This window comes from Lissotriton vulgaris, chromosome 11 (genome assembly GCF_964263255.1).
Source record: "Lissotriton vulgaris chromosome 11, aLisVul1.2, whole genome shotgun sequence".
NCBI classification, from domain to species: Eukaryota; Metazoa; Chordata; class Amphibia; order Caudata; family Salamandridae; genus Lissotriton; species Lissotriton vulgaris.
Genome location: NC_141699.1, coordinates 54,123,536 through 54,140,212, shown reverse-complemented (window position 1 = coordinate 54,140,212; position 16,677 = coordinate 54,123,536).

Here is a 16,677-nt window from a genome sequence, read left to right as displayed (position 1 = left end):
TGCCACATAATTATACTGCACTCAATGTAACATACACTCAAATACCACTCTGTGCCACATAATTACACACCACATAATTACACTATCTCTCGCCCTCACTCTATCTATCCATCAATCCATCTATCTATCTATCTATCTATCTATCTATCTATCTATCTATCTATCTATCTATCTATCTATCTATCTATTGCCCTCACTCTATCTATCTATCGCCCCTCACTCTATCAATCTAACTATCTATAGCCCTCACTCTATCGCCCTCATTCTATCTATCTATCACCCTCACACTATCTATCTATCTATCTATCTATCTATCTATCTATCTATCTATCTATCTATCTATCTATCTATCTATCTATCTATCTATCTATCTATCTATCTATCTATCTATCACCCTCAGTCTATCTATCGCCCACACACTCTATCTATCGATCACCCTCACTCTATCTATCACCCTCATTCTATCACCCTCACTCTATCTATTGCCCTCACTCTATCACTCTATCTATCACCCTCTTTCTATCGCCCACACATTCTATCTATCTATCTCCCTCACTCTATCTCTCTGTCTATCAATCGCCCTCACTCTGTCTGTCTATCTATCGCCCTCACTCTATCTATCGCCCTCACTCTATCTATCGCCCTCCCTCTATGTATCTATCTATCGCCCTCCCTCTATCTATCTATCACCCTCACTCTATCCATCGCACTCACTCTATCCATCTATCGCACTCACTCTATCTATCTATCGCACTCACTTAATCTATCGCCCTCACTCTATCTATCTATCGCATCACCACAGCATCACTCTGCACTACCACAGCATCACTCAGGGGCACCACAAGACCACTATGCGCTACCACAGCATCACTGAACGCCACAGCATTACTCGTCATCACCACAACATCACTCAGCGTCACCACAGCATCAATCTGTGCAACCATTCAACAACTACTGGTTCAAATATGTTCTCTCAATGTTTCAAGCTTTATTACAAATGTCACAAAAGATGTTAATATTTCACTTCTGTTTTTGGATTTTCGTCACAATAAAATACACTGAACATAATCTTCACAAAAGTTATTTACAAAAGTTTGAGCTATTGCCATTATAAATTACAATAACTTTTATTTAAGTAATAATTATTTAAAACAATTAAAATACATTGTTATTTGTAATATCAATACATCTTAGTCATCTAAATACTACACATATTGCATTACAAATGCTATAGGTGTCACATTTGCGAAAGTTATAACTATTGGCATTGTAAATGACAAAGCTATCAATTTCGCTATTTTCAAAACCAACACATAAATAAAAAAATTGTCATTTACAATACCAATAGCTCAAACGTTCCTAATGCGAGACCTATTGCATTGCAATTGCTTGTTGAAGTCAGTGGCTACAAATCTCATTTTGAATAGATCGTGCCCTGCAGATGTTGTTGCCAATTGCGCTGTGTTTAGTGCTTGTGCGAACACATGAATGCATGTGTTTGTGTAATCTTTTGGATAAGCAAAATGCTATTTGTCGAAGCTGTGAAGCATTGGCAAAAAAACAGAAAGCACAAAGACGTGGATGCTGTGGTTGGCCACGTCATTCTGTAGGTGCACAAGTGATGATGTATGCACACACAACTGAAAACATATTTCATGTACCCTGAGGGGTAGGGTAAGAACCAAGGAGCAGATGAGAAGTGGTTGAAGCAGAAGAAATAGGAGTACTTCTATTTGAGAGGGTGAAATAGCACAAAAGCAAAGAACAAAAAATATCTGCACTCTCTTGGAGGATGTAAGGAAAAATAAAAATGTAGTTCTCTAAATGTGAGTAATGGAAATCAGCTACTGAAAAGAAAGTGAAAAAGGATACCCTCCAGAGGAGGGACAAACCCAGGGAGAGGCAGGTAAGTCACTGAATAAGAAACAAGCAAACGAGAGTAACAATACAGCCGACCAATTGTAAGCAATAGGCAGGCTCTAAGCCCACTGTTTTGGTCCACAAGAGGCTTTCAGCTTCAGACATAAAAGCTGTTTGGTAGGTGAGATATAAAAAATACCCCTTTTAAAGGATTAGCAACACCTCCAAACCAGGGAGACCTTGAATTGACATGAACACATGGCAACAGTGAGGGTTAACTTTTTGTAATGATAACTACGGTGGACAGTTATATAATCTTTAAAGGTCCTTGTAAGAAGAACAGGTTATCAGATCTGAATGGGATTCTTCTACGGAATCTAGGGCTCTGTTTGTTGAGAGATTATCTCTGACTTGTAATCCTGAAGTACATTTGATATAAATCTTTTTCATTCCACAAAATATTAATAAATAAATAACCTGGTGTTTTTTACATCACAAACTAATCATCCGTAAGGATCTCAAGGCCTGGGGAAGATTAGACACGCTACTGCCCAGAATCACATTACCTGTCACTTAGAGTAAAAAAAATAGACTGTGTTATGCAGCCCGAGATTACGATTCCTAAGGATCCTATTTACTGTCCCATGGAACCAGACGGACATCGTCTCCTGCACAAAAGGGCAGTGCAAGAGCTCTTCGGTCTGCCTTTGCTTTAAGTGCAAGCCCCATTCACCTCACAAGTGAGTTGTCTGTGTTGGGTTTTGATCAGTTTTGCCAAAGTGGGTAAATGTGGCATTTGGGTCCGGGCTTGCCCATCACCAACGAAAATCTACTGAACCCAAAGATTTCTAAAAACCTAGGCACCCAGGGGAGTCCCAGAGTGTTAAGACCTTATGTGGGTCTCATAATGCTTCCTTACCCAGAATGCCCTGAAGTCCTCAAACTTTGGGTAAAATCACTCATATTCTGCTAATTTCTGTGAGAGAACGTTCCAGAGTTTGTGGAAATCCACACAGCCTTTCCACACACCTCTCAATAAACATGATACCTCACTTGTGTTGTGCGCAGTGACTTCTTCAGGGCTAAGAAACAAACAATAGTACAGAATCAGGAGTGAAAGGTATGCCACAATAGCATCCAATGTCAGTTTCCCATTATGACAGACTAACTTTGAAGGATTGGCTCATGTTGCCTACTCGAGCCTGTGGAAACCCATGCTGTTTTAAATGTGTCACCTCGGTTGTTAAGTGACAAACTAGTGTGTGAGAAGTTGGCCTGATATGTGATGTTTTCAATTCTGGAACCACCTTGTATCAGTCCAAACAATCCCTTATGGTGTCTGGTTGTAAGTCAACCTTATTAGACAAGCTATCCTAGGGGTAGCATGGACTAAGCAGCCTTAAAGGCTTAACTTAAGAGGTCGTGTTAAGCGGGCTGTTTTACCACATACAATCCTGTAATACCAAATGAAAGGACACCACACAAGTATATATTATAAAAATATATGTGTTTATTTCTAAAATAATCCCCAGTACTCTTTATGAGCAAAGGGGCACAAGCGTTAAATCAAAAGCACAGTATAACATACAAAGTTGCACAATTATGGATGAGGGCGTGTGGCCACTCAAACCATATATTAAAAAAGTGGTATGAGAGATACCAATCGAACAGTGGTTAGGCCTAGGGCCTAGGGAATCGCTGGGAGCAGTCTGGACTAGCAATGCTGAAGTCGGGAAAAGCCCGCGGGATTCGGGTGCAGCACGTAAAGTGCGGCTTGCACCAATGCAATGTCAATGGTGCGTAAAAGTTACACAAGTAGAGTTAAAAGATACTTCCGCTGAACCTAGAGGAACAAAACTTAAGACACAGACCCTAGAGGTGTGTACCAGTGTGGAAACACCGGCGTTGCAATGTTACCTCACCCACAAGAAGCGGGTGCATAGGGTCGAAGTGGCGTCGGGTTTTGAAACTCAGGCTCTTGGTGCTTGGAGCTGAAGATGCTGCAGGCGATGGGAAGCAGAAGTGTCCGGTGTGATCCAAGGGTGGATTGAAGTCGAGAAGTATCTGAAAGCAGAGGGGACAGAGTCTGGGTCACTCAGCAGTGACCAGGGAGGAACCAGGACCGAACCAGGCAATGTCGGGCGCAATCAGATGGTTGTCGAGGAGCTTCTCTCCGCTGTCACGTGGGCTCTGGGGCATCTGCGACGTCCAGGAGCAGGGCACAATCTGTCCCACGCAGGCTCTCACCGTCAGCGCCGTTGGCTTCGAAATTGGAGCAAACAACACTTGGCAAAAGCAATCCATGCGGAACTGGGAGATTGCTTCTCACTCGGACCAGGAGGGTCAGAGTGGGGGCTCCTTTTCACAGGAGTTGGTGCAAATCTGGAGCAACCAGAAAAGCAAGTCGGTTTAAGGTTTTCGTCGGCACAGGGGCCACAAGCCAGCTAGCAAGTGACCAGGCCAACACGTCGAGCCAACACAAGCAGAAGGGCCACACACAGCACTCGTCGAGTGTGGAGGGGTGAGCTTTCGGTGCAAGAGTAGCTCAGGGTTGGGGCTTCTCAAACTCTGGTGTACAGCTTCGAGGGTCACTCGTGGGCTCCGTGGTCAGCGTCTCGTGGCCTTTCCAAGATGGCGTGCCCCATGCTTCCGGTCGCCTCCACGGGTCTCAGCTCTGCAGGGACTGTGGATCTGGCTGGAGGAAGGCAGGCAAGCTTGATCTTGTCTATCTCTGTCGCTCGAGTTCCGGCGGGAACTGCAACAAAGCAAGGGTCGAGGTGCTGGATGGTACCTGTTTGCACAGGGTGGTCACTCCTTGACCACAAGGGATATTCTTCAGTCTTCTACGTTGAGTAGGATGTTGAAGGGTTCAGAGTTTCGTTTCTTATGTTTCTTCAGGATAATCTGCGTTGCATTGGCACTGCTCCCACTCTTATTCGAATCTGGTGGGCTGGATTACCTGCTAGGTCCCCTCCCATGGGTGGGACCCAGGAAGGGGGTGGATACACCCCTTTCCTTTGATCCAGGCCGCGCTGGGACTGGGGCTGGTGTGCCCCTGAACCGGTTTGGCCGGATTATGCAAGGGGCAGCCTTGTGCTCCCCAGGCAGTGTCTGGTTTCTTTCAAACCTCCCTGCTACAATCCACTGTCTTCTGTCTGGGGTGGTGTAACACTGCCCTGCGACAGGAAACCCTTTGTCCAGGCCACCATCTGCTGAGTTTCGGTCAGCAGCAGGAGGCCAGACCTGTGTCTGTGGCAGAGGCATCTATTTTGTGGATCTGAGGCTCTTTTAAAATCAACCGCGTTTCAGCAAAGTAACATGTCTTCTCCCTCTAGAGGGGTGGAATGCTACCACCGTCGCCAGAACTGGCGAGGGGGTAGTATTCCAATTCGTATGACACCTTACACGACATGTTTTGATAAAGCCAAACCAAAGTTGCTATATAACCGCGAGGATTATAAGGCACTTAATAGTGTATGGTATGGCATTATCCCGGAACAGCTTAGGAGTTGTTCCCGACAGCTGCAGACAGGCTCAGCTCATGCTAGAGCACCATCTCACATTATACCACGCACTCTGCCTCCAGGATTGACAAGGCCTTCCATAGGAGTGACTCACAGGTTTATATGTGTCCAGATAGGTTTAGATATAGGCATACTATATCTAAGCAAGGGGTTGATCACACCACCTTGCCCCAGCTGAGTGATCAGCCAGTTGTATCAATTTTGGATAGCCAGCCAGGGGTGGCAAAAGATATGCTGCAGCCCCTGGTAGACCTTGGGAGGCACCTATGCCCTGGGCACCTATAGTGCACTATACAGGGGCTGATAAGGTGACCCAAGCCAATTTAGTTATGCACCTAGGGTACATGGACTCTATTTTACAGAGAGAGCAGATAGCCTGGGGCCCTGATTAGCAGGGAACTAGGCCAACTAAGTCGAAAACCAGCTAAACACAGGCAACAAATCTGGGGTAACCATAGTCAGGTAACCACCTTCCTACACAACCCCCCCCTCCCCCCAAACGAAAGGAGATAAGGCTATCCTTGGCCAGGTAAGCCTATATCACCTGAGTGGCCATATAAGGAAGTACTTGCACTAGCATGGGTACCCCCTGTCTCATGGTCCATGTGAGAAGTTGGCCTGGTATATAATGCTCAATAGTTCTAATGATCACTTTGTGCCATGCCAAGCAACCCTTATGATGATCGGTTGTAAGTCAACATTATAGACCAGTTATCCTAGTGGTAACGTTGACAAAGCAGTCTTAGGCTAAACTCTGAAAGGCATGTGAAGCCAGCTGTATTACCATACACAACCCCCTTGAATACCAGATGAAAGGACACCACACAGATATATATTGAAAATATATATATATTTATTAACTACAAATATCCCCTGAACTCTTTATGAGCACAGAAGCACAAGCGTTAAACAAAACACAGTTTAAAATACACAAAAAGTTGCACAATATGGATGAGCCCTAGGGGCCACCTAAACCATATACTAAGAAAGTGGTATAAGAGATACCAATCTAAAAGGAAACAGGCCTAGGACCTTGGGAATCGCTGGAGCTGTTTGGGACTAGCAGTGACTAAGTCGGGAAAGGCCCACGGGAATCGGGTGCAGTGTTTAAAGTACACCCACTCACCAATGCAAAGTCTATGGTGCGTTTAAGTTAGAAAGTTAGTTCGTTCGGAACCTTCCGAGTGACCTAGAAAGCTGAAACTGGAGACACAGGCCCTAGAGGTGTGTACCAGTGTAGGAACACCGGCGTTGCTGATTTACCTCACCCACAGGAAGCGGGTACATGGGGTCGAAGTAGTGTCGGGTTTCGTCACGCTGGTCGATGGTGCTTGGAGCTGAAGATGCTGCAGGCGGCTCGATGTGAAGAGTTCCGGTGGATCCAAGGGTGGATCTGAAGATGTGAAGACCTGAAAGCAGAGGGGACAATGTTCAAAGTCACTAGCCAGTGACTACCGTGGAACCAGATTGGAACGAGGCGATGTTGGGTGCAAACAGGCGTTGAGGTGTAGCTTCTCTCTGCAGCCACGTGGACACCGGGGGTCGAGGACGTCCAGGATTCGGTCACGAGCTGTCCCACGCAGGACTCTCGCTGTTGGGGGTGTCGGCAACTTGATTAAAGCAAACAGGCCTTGGCTAATGTAAGCCACGCAGGAGTAAAAAAAGGCTTGTTACTCGGACCAGCAAGTTCAAAGCGGATGCTTCTTTTTACAGGAGCTAGGGCAAGTCTGGAGCAACCAGAACCGCAGTGTAGTTCTTCGGTTTCGTCGCCAAGATGGCCGCTGACTATGTGGCTAGTGGCCGGGATGGCGCGTTGAGTGGCACAATGCAAAAGGGCCCCAAGCAGATCGTGGAGATGCTGGGGGGCTGATCTTTGGTTCAAGGGCTGCTCGGTGGTTGGGGTTCTTAGTCCCCAAAGCACAACATCGAGGGTGCCTCTGATGCTGCGCAGTCAGCTCTTCATGTGTCTTCCAAGATGTCCGGTCCCACGTCTCTCAGTGCCTCCACAGGTCCCTTCTTTGCAGGGACTGTTGATCGGGCTGTGAGAAGTCTGGGAGTCTAGATCTTGTCAGGCTCTGGGCTCGGGCTACGGCGGGAGATGGCGGCAAAGCAGACGTTGATTCGCTGGTTGGTACCTGTATTCACAGGGTGGCCACTCCTAGGCCACATGGGAGATTCTCTTCAGTCTTCTGTGCAGCAGAATGTCGTAGTCCAGTCGTCTTCTTCGTTTAAAGTTGATTTCAGGATGATCTGAGGTGCTAAGGCACTGCTCCCACTCTTATTCCCAATCTGAGGGGTGGATCACCTGCTAGGTCCCTCATCTGGGTGGGACCACGAAGGGGGGCGGTTACACCCCCTTTCCTTTGTCCAGCTCCTCGCCAGCCCTGGGTCTGGAAAGTCCCAGGACCGGTTTGGACTGGCTTATGCACGGGGACACCTTGTGTGCCCCGGGCATGTCTCAATCTATTCAGCCCTGTCCTACCAAATACACAAAATCCTGTCTGGGGTGGTGCTCGCACCTCCCAAGGCAGGAAACCCTTTTCCAAGCCTTCCTCGCTGGAAGGACTCCCAGCAGCAGGAGGTCAGACTTGTGTCTGTGGTGGCAGCTTCCATTTTGTGATGCTGAGGCTCTGGTTAACTTTAACCGGGGTTAAGGCTACGCACATGTTGTGTCCCTCTAGAAGGGTGGAATGCTATCCCTGTCGACAGAACTGTCGAGGGGATAGTATTCCAAATCGTATGACACCTTACTCGACATGTTTTGATAAAGCCAAACCAAAGTTAGCATATAACCGCGAGGATTATAATGCACTTAAGAGTATATGGTATGGCAATATCCCGGAACAGCTAAGGGAGTGGTTCCCGACAGCTGCAGACAGGCTTAGCTCATGCTAGAGCACCATCTCACATATTTCCAAGCACTCTGCCTCCAGGATTGAAGAGGCCTTCCATAGGAGTGGCTAATAGGAACATATGTGTCCAGTTTTAGGGTTAGATATAGGGATACTATATCTAAGTAAGAGGTGATTACACCGACTTACCCCAGCTGAGTGATCAGCCAGTTGTGTCAAATATGGAGGCCAGGCCAGGGGTGGCACAATACATGCTGCAGCCCCTGGTAGGCCTTGGAAACACCTATGCCCTGGGTACCTAGGGTACACTGTTACAGGGGCCAATAAGGTGAACCAGTTCCAATTCGTAATGCACCTAAAGTGCATTGGCAGTAATTTAGAGAGAGAACAGCAGGCTGTGGGTCTGATTAGCAGGCCCACATCCACTTTAAGTCATAAACCAGTGAAGCAAAAATCAAAAATTTGGGGTGACCATAGGATAGCAGATCCTACTCTCCTACACAACCCCCCCCCCCAAACGCAGGGACATTAGACTAACCTTGACCAGTTGTGTCTTCATGTTCTAAGTGGAAGTACCTGGAGAGACCATCTGCGTTGCCATGGGCAGTCCCTGGGCGGTGCTCCACTGTAAAGTCCATCCTCTGTAGGGAAATGGACCACCTGAGTAGTTTGGGGTTTTCACCCTTCATCTGATTAAGCCATAAGAGGGGCTTATGGTCGGTTTGAATCTTGAAGTGAGTGCCAAACAAGTATGATCTCAACTTCTTCAGGGCCCACACCACAGCAAAGGCCTCCCTCTCAATAGCTGAATAACGTTTTTCTCTGGGGGTCAGCCTTCTGCTAATAAAAGCAATGGGCTGGTCCTGGCCATCTACATTAAGCTGTGAAAGCACTGCTCCCACTCCCAACTCAGAAGCATCTGTTTGGACAATGAACTCTTCTGAGTAGTCAGGACTCTTCAGGATAGGTGCAGAGCACATGGCCTTCTTCAGGTCATCAAATGCCTTTTGACAGTTTACTGTCCACTGAACATTTTTGGGCATCTTCTTGGATGTCAGATCATTAAGAGGAGTCACAATGGATCCATAATTCTTAACAAAGTTCCTGTAGTACCCAGTCAGGCCCAAGAAAGCTCTGACCTGAGTCTGGGTAGTTGGAGGGGACCAGTCCTTGATGGTCTGGATCTTACTCTCCAGTGGTTGAACTTGGCCTCCACCTACAAGGTGGCCCAGGTGTACAACCTTACTCTGCACTATCTGGCACTTTGTTGCCTTGATAGTGAGGCCTGCCTTCTGCAGAGCCTCAAGCACTTCCTTCAGGTGGACCAGGTGATCCTCCCAGGTGGAGCTAAAGACAGCAATATCATCCAGATATGCTGCGCAAAAGTCATCCAACCAAGTAAGGACTTGATTCACCAACGTTTGGAAGGTGGCAGGTGCATTTTTCAAACCAAAGGGCATACCACAAATTGATAATGCCCACTAGGGGTAGAAAATGCAGTCTTGGCTTTCGACTCCTCAGCTAACCTGATTTGCCAGTAGCCGGCTGTCAAGTCAAATGTGCTCAAATATTTGGCAGAAGCCAACTTGTCAATGAGCTCATCTGCCCTTGGAATAGGGTGTGCATCTGTCCTGGTGACAGCATTGAGTCCTCTGTAATCCACGCAGAACCTCATCTCACTCTTGCCATCTTTGGTGTGAGGTTTGGGGACCAGAACCACTGGGCTAGCCCAGGGGCTCTCTGAAGGCTCAATGACACCTAATTCCAGCATCTTTTGCACCTCAGTCTTTATACAGTCCCTGACATGATCAAAATGCCTGTAAATCTTGCTCTTTACAGGAAGACCGTCACCAGTGTCCACCACATGGGTACACCAGTTAGTCTGACTGGGTGTCAATGAGAACATATGCCTGTATGCCTGCAGAACTTGTCTACAGTCATTTTGCTGATGTTCAGTGAGGCTGCCATCTAAGGCCACACCATCAACTGAGCCATCCTCAGGGTTCTGAATGAGCAGGTCTGGGAGAGGGTCACTCTCTTCCTCCTGTCCCTCATCTGTAGCCATGAGAAAGCCCATGTCTTCCCTGTTGACATATGCCTTTAGTCTGTTGACATGGAGCATCCTGTAGGGGGTTACTGGGAGTTCCTAGGTCCACCAAGTAGGTAACCTATCCCTTCTTCTCCAGAATTGTATGGGGTCCAGACCATTTGTCTTGGAGTGCGGCTGGGGCCACTGGCTCCAACACCCATACCTTCTGTCCTGGCTGAAACTCAACCAAAACAGCCTTTTGTTCATGCCAATCTTTCTGTAATTCTTGGCTGGCCTCAAGGTTTTTGGATACCTTTTCCATGTACTCAGCCATCCTGGAGCGGAGACCAAGTACATAGTCCACTATGTCCTGTTTAGGCTTTTTGAGAGGTAACTCCCATCCTTCCTTCACTAGACATAGGGGTCCTCTTACAGGGTGCCCAAACAACAATTCAAAGGGGCTGAAGCCAACCCCCTTTTGAGGGGCCTCTCTGTAAGCAAACAAAAGGCAGGGTAGAAGGATGTCCCATCTGTGCCTGAGCTTTTCTGGTAATCCTTTAATCATACCCTTTAGGGTCTTGTTAAATCTTTCAACAAGCCCATTACACCGTGGATGGTAAGGAGTGGTGAACTTGTAGTTGACACCACATTCCTTCCACATAGCTGTCACATATCCTGACATGAAATTGGCACCTCTGTCAGATATTACCTCCTTAGGAAACCCCACTCTGGAGAAAACTCCAAGTAAGGCCCTGGCCACAACAGGAGCTGTTATGGTCCTAAGTGGAATTGCCTCTGGGTACCTGGTGGCATGGTCCACCACCACCAGTATGAATCTGTGCCCAGATGCTGTAGGGGGATCCATTGGACCTACAATATCAATCCCCACTCTTTCAAAGGGAACGCCCACCACAGGTAGTGGTATCAGGGGGGCCTTTGTGGTGCTACCTGCTTTACCACTGGCTTGGCAGGTTTCACAGGAGCGACAAAACTCCTTGGTGTCTTCAGACATGTGAGGCCAGTGAAAGTGAGGGACAAGCCTGTCCCAAGTCTTATTCTGGCCTAGGTGTCCTGCTAAAGGAATATCATGGGCCAAGGTGAGAAGGAAACCCCTAAATTGCAGAGGTATAACCAACCTCCTGGTTGCACCAGGCTTGGGGTCTCTACCCTTTGTATAAAGGAGTCCATCATCCCAATAAACTTTATGGGCACCTTGAGCATTCCCAGCAGCCTCAGCAGCAGCCTGCTGTCTGAGGGATTCAAGAGAAGGACAGGTTAACTGAGCCTGCCTCAAGTCTGCCCTAGAAGGTCCCCCTGTCCTCAGAAACTCAACCCGGTTAGGTTCAAGTTCTTCAGAGACAGTTCCTTCAGGAGTCTCAAGACCAGCTTCCTGTGAAGCTTGATCCTCATTTGTAGGCAGTTGGGAAGGCATAGCCTTAACCCTCCTGTTCTTCATCTTGGAAGGTGCTTGGTCCATTGTTACAGGATCCAAGACCTGAGGTTCAGAGAGGCACTTTTTGGCCTGTGACCTGGTCACAGCAAGGACATGTGATGATATCCCTAACATCTCTGCATGAGTCCTGTACTCAACTTCTGACCATAGAGAGCTCTCCAGGTCATTGCCCAACAAACATTCAACTGGGAGATCAGCACTAACCACAACTCTTTTTAGGCCAGTTACCCCTCCCCAGGAAAAGTTAACAATTGCCACACTATGGGTAGTGGTGACATTGCTGGCATTGGTCACCAGGTAATTATCGCCTGGCATGTATTGTCCAGGGTCCACAAAGTTAGGTGTCACCATAGTGACACTGGCACATGTGTCCCTGTAAGCTTGAGCCACTTTGTTATTAATCAAAGGTGTCTGTCTGTATTTGCCCAGATTACTGGAACTTATGGCAGGGGCCAAATCTATGTCCCCCTCTCAAATCAGAACAGCCTGTGTAAGGGTTCTGACTAGGTCAGAATCTCCTTCAGTTCCCAAGGTGATACCCACTACCCCCTTGGTTTGTGGACCAGCACTGCTAGCTGTACTAGTGGGTGCATGTGCCTTAGGGGCTGCAGTGCTGGGGGCTCCACCCTTTTTACACTCACTGGTCCAGTGAGAGGTGTTTTTACAAGTACTACACCAGGGGTTTCTTTGACCTTCTTTCTTCTTCTTCTTAGAAGTTTGGGACCCACCCTCTGCATTAGTTTGGGGCCCTGTTGAAGACTTCTGGTCTTTAGTTTTCTGCTCCCCACCCTTCTGGTCTGTTTTCTTCTGGTCACCACCCTGGTTCTGGTTCTGGTTCTGGTTCTTTTGCTTAACTCTGGTTCTTACCCATTTATCTGCCCTCTATCCCAATTCTTGGGGAGAGGTCAAATCTGAGTCAACCAAATGTTGATGCAACTGCTGGTTCTGACAATTATTTAAAATGTGTTCTCTCATCAGCAAATTATACAATCCTTCATAGTCTGTAACCTTGCTTCCCAGCAACCATCCCTCCAGAGCCTTAGTGGCACACTCAACAAATTCAGACCAGTCCTGAGTCTGTGTCTTCTGGGTATCTCTGAACATTAACCTGTACTGTTCAGTGGTTAAGCCTAACCCATCAATCAGAGCACTCTTCAGGACCAGGTAGTTTCCAGAATCCCCATCACTTACTATGAGGAGAATGTCTAGGCCTCTACCTTCAAAGGAGAGCCACAAGATTGATGCCCACTGCTCCTGAGGGATCTGCTGTACCTTGCAGGCTCTCTCAAGTGCAGTCATCCATTTGTGGATATCATCCCCAGCTTTGTAGGGCGGCACAATATTACTCAGGTTTCTGTTATCAAAAGACCTGTCTATATCCTTGTGGATATTGCTGCCACCAGTGGGTTCTGTTACCCCACTCTCTATAGGCTTTCTTGCTCTAGCAAGTTTCTCTTGGGCCAGGGCAACATCTAATTCTTGTCTCTGGATCCTAAGTTCAGTCTCTCTCATTTTGGCCTCATGCTCCCTTCTCTGAGGGCTAGTCATCTCCCTTCTGGAGTGACCATGAGAGCCTCTAGAAGCCTGGCAGGTATTGGATTCACCTGAGTGATTCCTCCTCCTCCTACACTCCTGGTTAAGTCCACTTGGGTGTCTGGGCAAGGTCAGCCTTGCTTCGGTCCCAAATATACTTAAGTTAGCCTGGTTAAGCCTACTGACTAGCACCTGGCTATTTCTACCATCATCAGAATCACTGCTCCCCCTTCTGTCTCTTCTTCCTCTTTCTCCTCTGGGTCTACCTGAGGAGCTCCAGTGATGGGGGCTTCCTCATCTACCAGGACTATAAGGACAGGGGCATCAGCATTGTCATCCTCAGAAGGAGAGCCTCCTTCAGCATTCCCTTTGGGGTCTGCTTTAGAGGTCTTTAGAGTCTCAGATTGATCCAAGATCTCTCTAAAGTGGTCTGTAGTAGGGGAAGGTCCTGTCTTCAGACCTCTTAAAGGAAAAGATAGCAAATTTGGATGGTGCTCTTGGAGGGTCACTCTCAACAGGAGTAAGTCCATTGGACCCCTCTGCTCCAGACATTGCTCTAGTGTGGTGGATGTGTTGCAATCTACCTACACTGGTGTTTACCTACTAAACCTATCTAGTAGTTGTAGTCAGGGTGTGCTACTCCCTATCCTCTACAACAACTAAGTTCAGTAGAACTTATGTATACTAGTCTTGTTTTATATGTACCTAACAGGTACCTGTATGATCTTTCAAATGATAATCTCAAAGATTGTAATGGTAAAACAACAGCAAGCTCAGATCCCACCGCTGCCACCAATGTGAGAAGTTGGCCTGGTATATAATGCTCACTAGTTCTAGTGATCACTTTGTACCATGCCAAGCAACCCTTATGATGATCGGTTGTAAGTCAGCCTTATAGACCAGTTATCCTAGTGGTAACATGGACAAAGCAGTCTTAGGCTAAACTCTGAAAGGCATGTAAAGCCAGCCGTATTACCATACACAACCCCCTTGAATACCAGATGAAAGAACACCACACAGATATATATTGAAAAAATATATATATTTATTAACTACAAATATCCCCTGAACTCTTTATGAGCACAGAAGCAAAAGCGTTAAACAAAACACAGTTTAAAATACACAAAAAGTTGCACAATGTGGATGAGCCCTAGGGGCCACCTAAACCATATACTAAGAAAGTGGTATAAGAGATACCAATCTAAAAAGAAACAGGCCTAGGGCCTTGGGAATTGCTGGAGCTGTTCGGGACTAGCAGTGACTAAGTCGGGAAAGGCCCGCGGGACTCGGTTGCAGTGTTTAAAGTGCACTGACTCACCAATGCAAAGTCTATGGTGCGTAAAAGTTAGAAAGTTAGTTAGTTCGGAACCTTCCGAGTGACCTAGAAAGCTGAAACTTGAGACACAGGCCCTAGAGATGTGTACCAGTGTAAGAACACCAGCGTTGCTGATTTACCGCACCCACAGGATGCGGGTGCATAGGGTCGAAGTAGTGTCGGGTTTCGTCACGCTGGATGCTGCAGGTGGCTCGATGTGAAGAGTTCCGGTGGATCCAAGGGTGGATCTGAAGATGTGAAGACCTGAAAGCAGAGGGGACAATGTTCAAAGTCACTAGCCAGTGACTACCGTGGAACCAGATTGGAACCAGGCGATGTCGGGTGCAAACAGGCATTGAGGTGTAGCTTCTCTCTGCAGCCACATGGACACCGGGAGTCGAGAACATCCAGGAGTCGGTCACGAGCTATCCCACGCATGCTTCTCGCTGTTAGCAGTGCCGGCAACTTGATTGAAGCAAACAGGCCTTGGTTAATGCAAGCCATGCAGAAGTCAAAAAAGGCTTGTTACTCGGACGAGCAAGGTCAGAGCGGGTGCTCCTTTTTACAGGAGCTAGGGCAAGTCTGGAACAACCAGACCCGCAGTGTAGTTCTTCAGTTTTGTTGCCAAGATGGCCGCTGACCACGTGGCTAGTGGCCGGGATGGCGCGTCGAGTGGCACAATGCAAAAGGGCCCCACGCAGATTGTGGAGATGCTGGGGGGCTGATCTTCGGTGCAAGAGCTGCTCGGTGATCAGGGTTCTCAGTCTCCAGAGTCTCCAGAGTGCCTCTGATGCTGCGCAGTCAGCTCATCGGGTGTCTTCCAAGATGTCCGGTCCCAGGTCTCTCGGTGCCTCCATGGGTCCCTTCTTTGCAGATACTGTGGATCGAGCTGTGAGAAGTCTGGGAGTCTGGATCTTGTCAGGCTCTGGGCTCGGGCTCTGGCGGGAGGCGGCAGCAAAGCAGACATCAATTCGCTGGTTGGTACCTGTATTCACAGGGTAGCCACTCCTAGGCCACAAGGGAGATTCTCTTCAGTTTTCTGTGCAGCAGAATGTCGAAGTCCAGTCGTCTTCTTCGTTTAAAGTTGATTTCAGGATGATCTGAGGTGCTATGGCACTGCCCCCACTCTTATTCCCAATCTGAGGGGTGGATCACCTGCTAGGTCCCTCCTCTGGGTGGGACCAGGAAGGGGGGCGGTTACACCCCCTTTCCTTTGTCCAGCTCCTCGCCTGCCCTGACTCTGTAAAGTCCCAGGACCGGTTTGGACTGGCTTATGCACGGGGACACCTTGTGTGCCCCGGGCATGTCTCAATCTATTCAGCCCTGTCCTACCCAATACACAAAATCCTGTCTGGGGTGGTGCTCGCACCTCCCAAGGCAGGAAGCCCTTTGTCCAATCCTTCTTCGCTGGAAGGACGCCCAGCAGCAGGAGGTCAGACTTGTGTCTGTGGTGGCAGCTTCCATTTTGTGATGCTGAGGCTCTGGTTAACTTTAACCGGGGTTAAGGCTACGCACATGTTGTGTCCCTCTAGAAGGGTGGAATGCTATCCCCGTCGACAGAACTGTCGAGGGGATAGTATTCCAAATCGTATGACACCTTACTCGACATGTTTTGATAAAGCCAAACCAAAGTTAGCATATAACCGCGAGGATTATAATGCACTTAAGAGAATATGGTATGGCAATATCCCGGAACAGCTAAGGGAGTGGTTCCCGACAGCTGCAGAAAGGCTCAGCTCATGCTAGAGCACCATCTCACATATTTCCAAGCACTCTGCCTCCAGGATTGAAGAGGCCTTCCATAGGAGTGGCTGATAGTAACATATGTGTCCCGTTTTAGGGTTAGATATAGGGATACTATAGCTAAGTAAGAGGTGATTACACCGACTTACCCCAGCTGAGTGATCAGCCAGTTGTGTCAAATATGGAGGCCAGGCCAGGGGTGGCACAATACATGCTGCAGCCCCTGGTAGGCCTTGGAAACACCTATGCCCTGGGTACCTAGGGTACACTGTTACAGGGGCCAATAAGGTGAACCAGTTCCAATTCGTAATGCACCTAAAGTGCATTAGCAGTAATTTAGAGAGAGAACAGCAGGCTGTGGGTCTGAT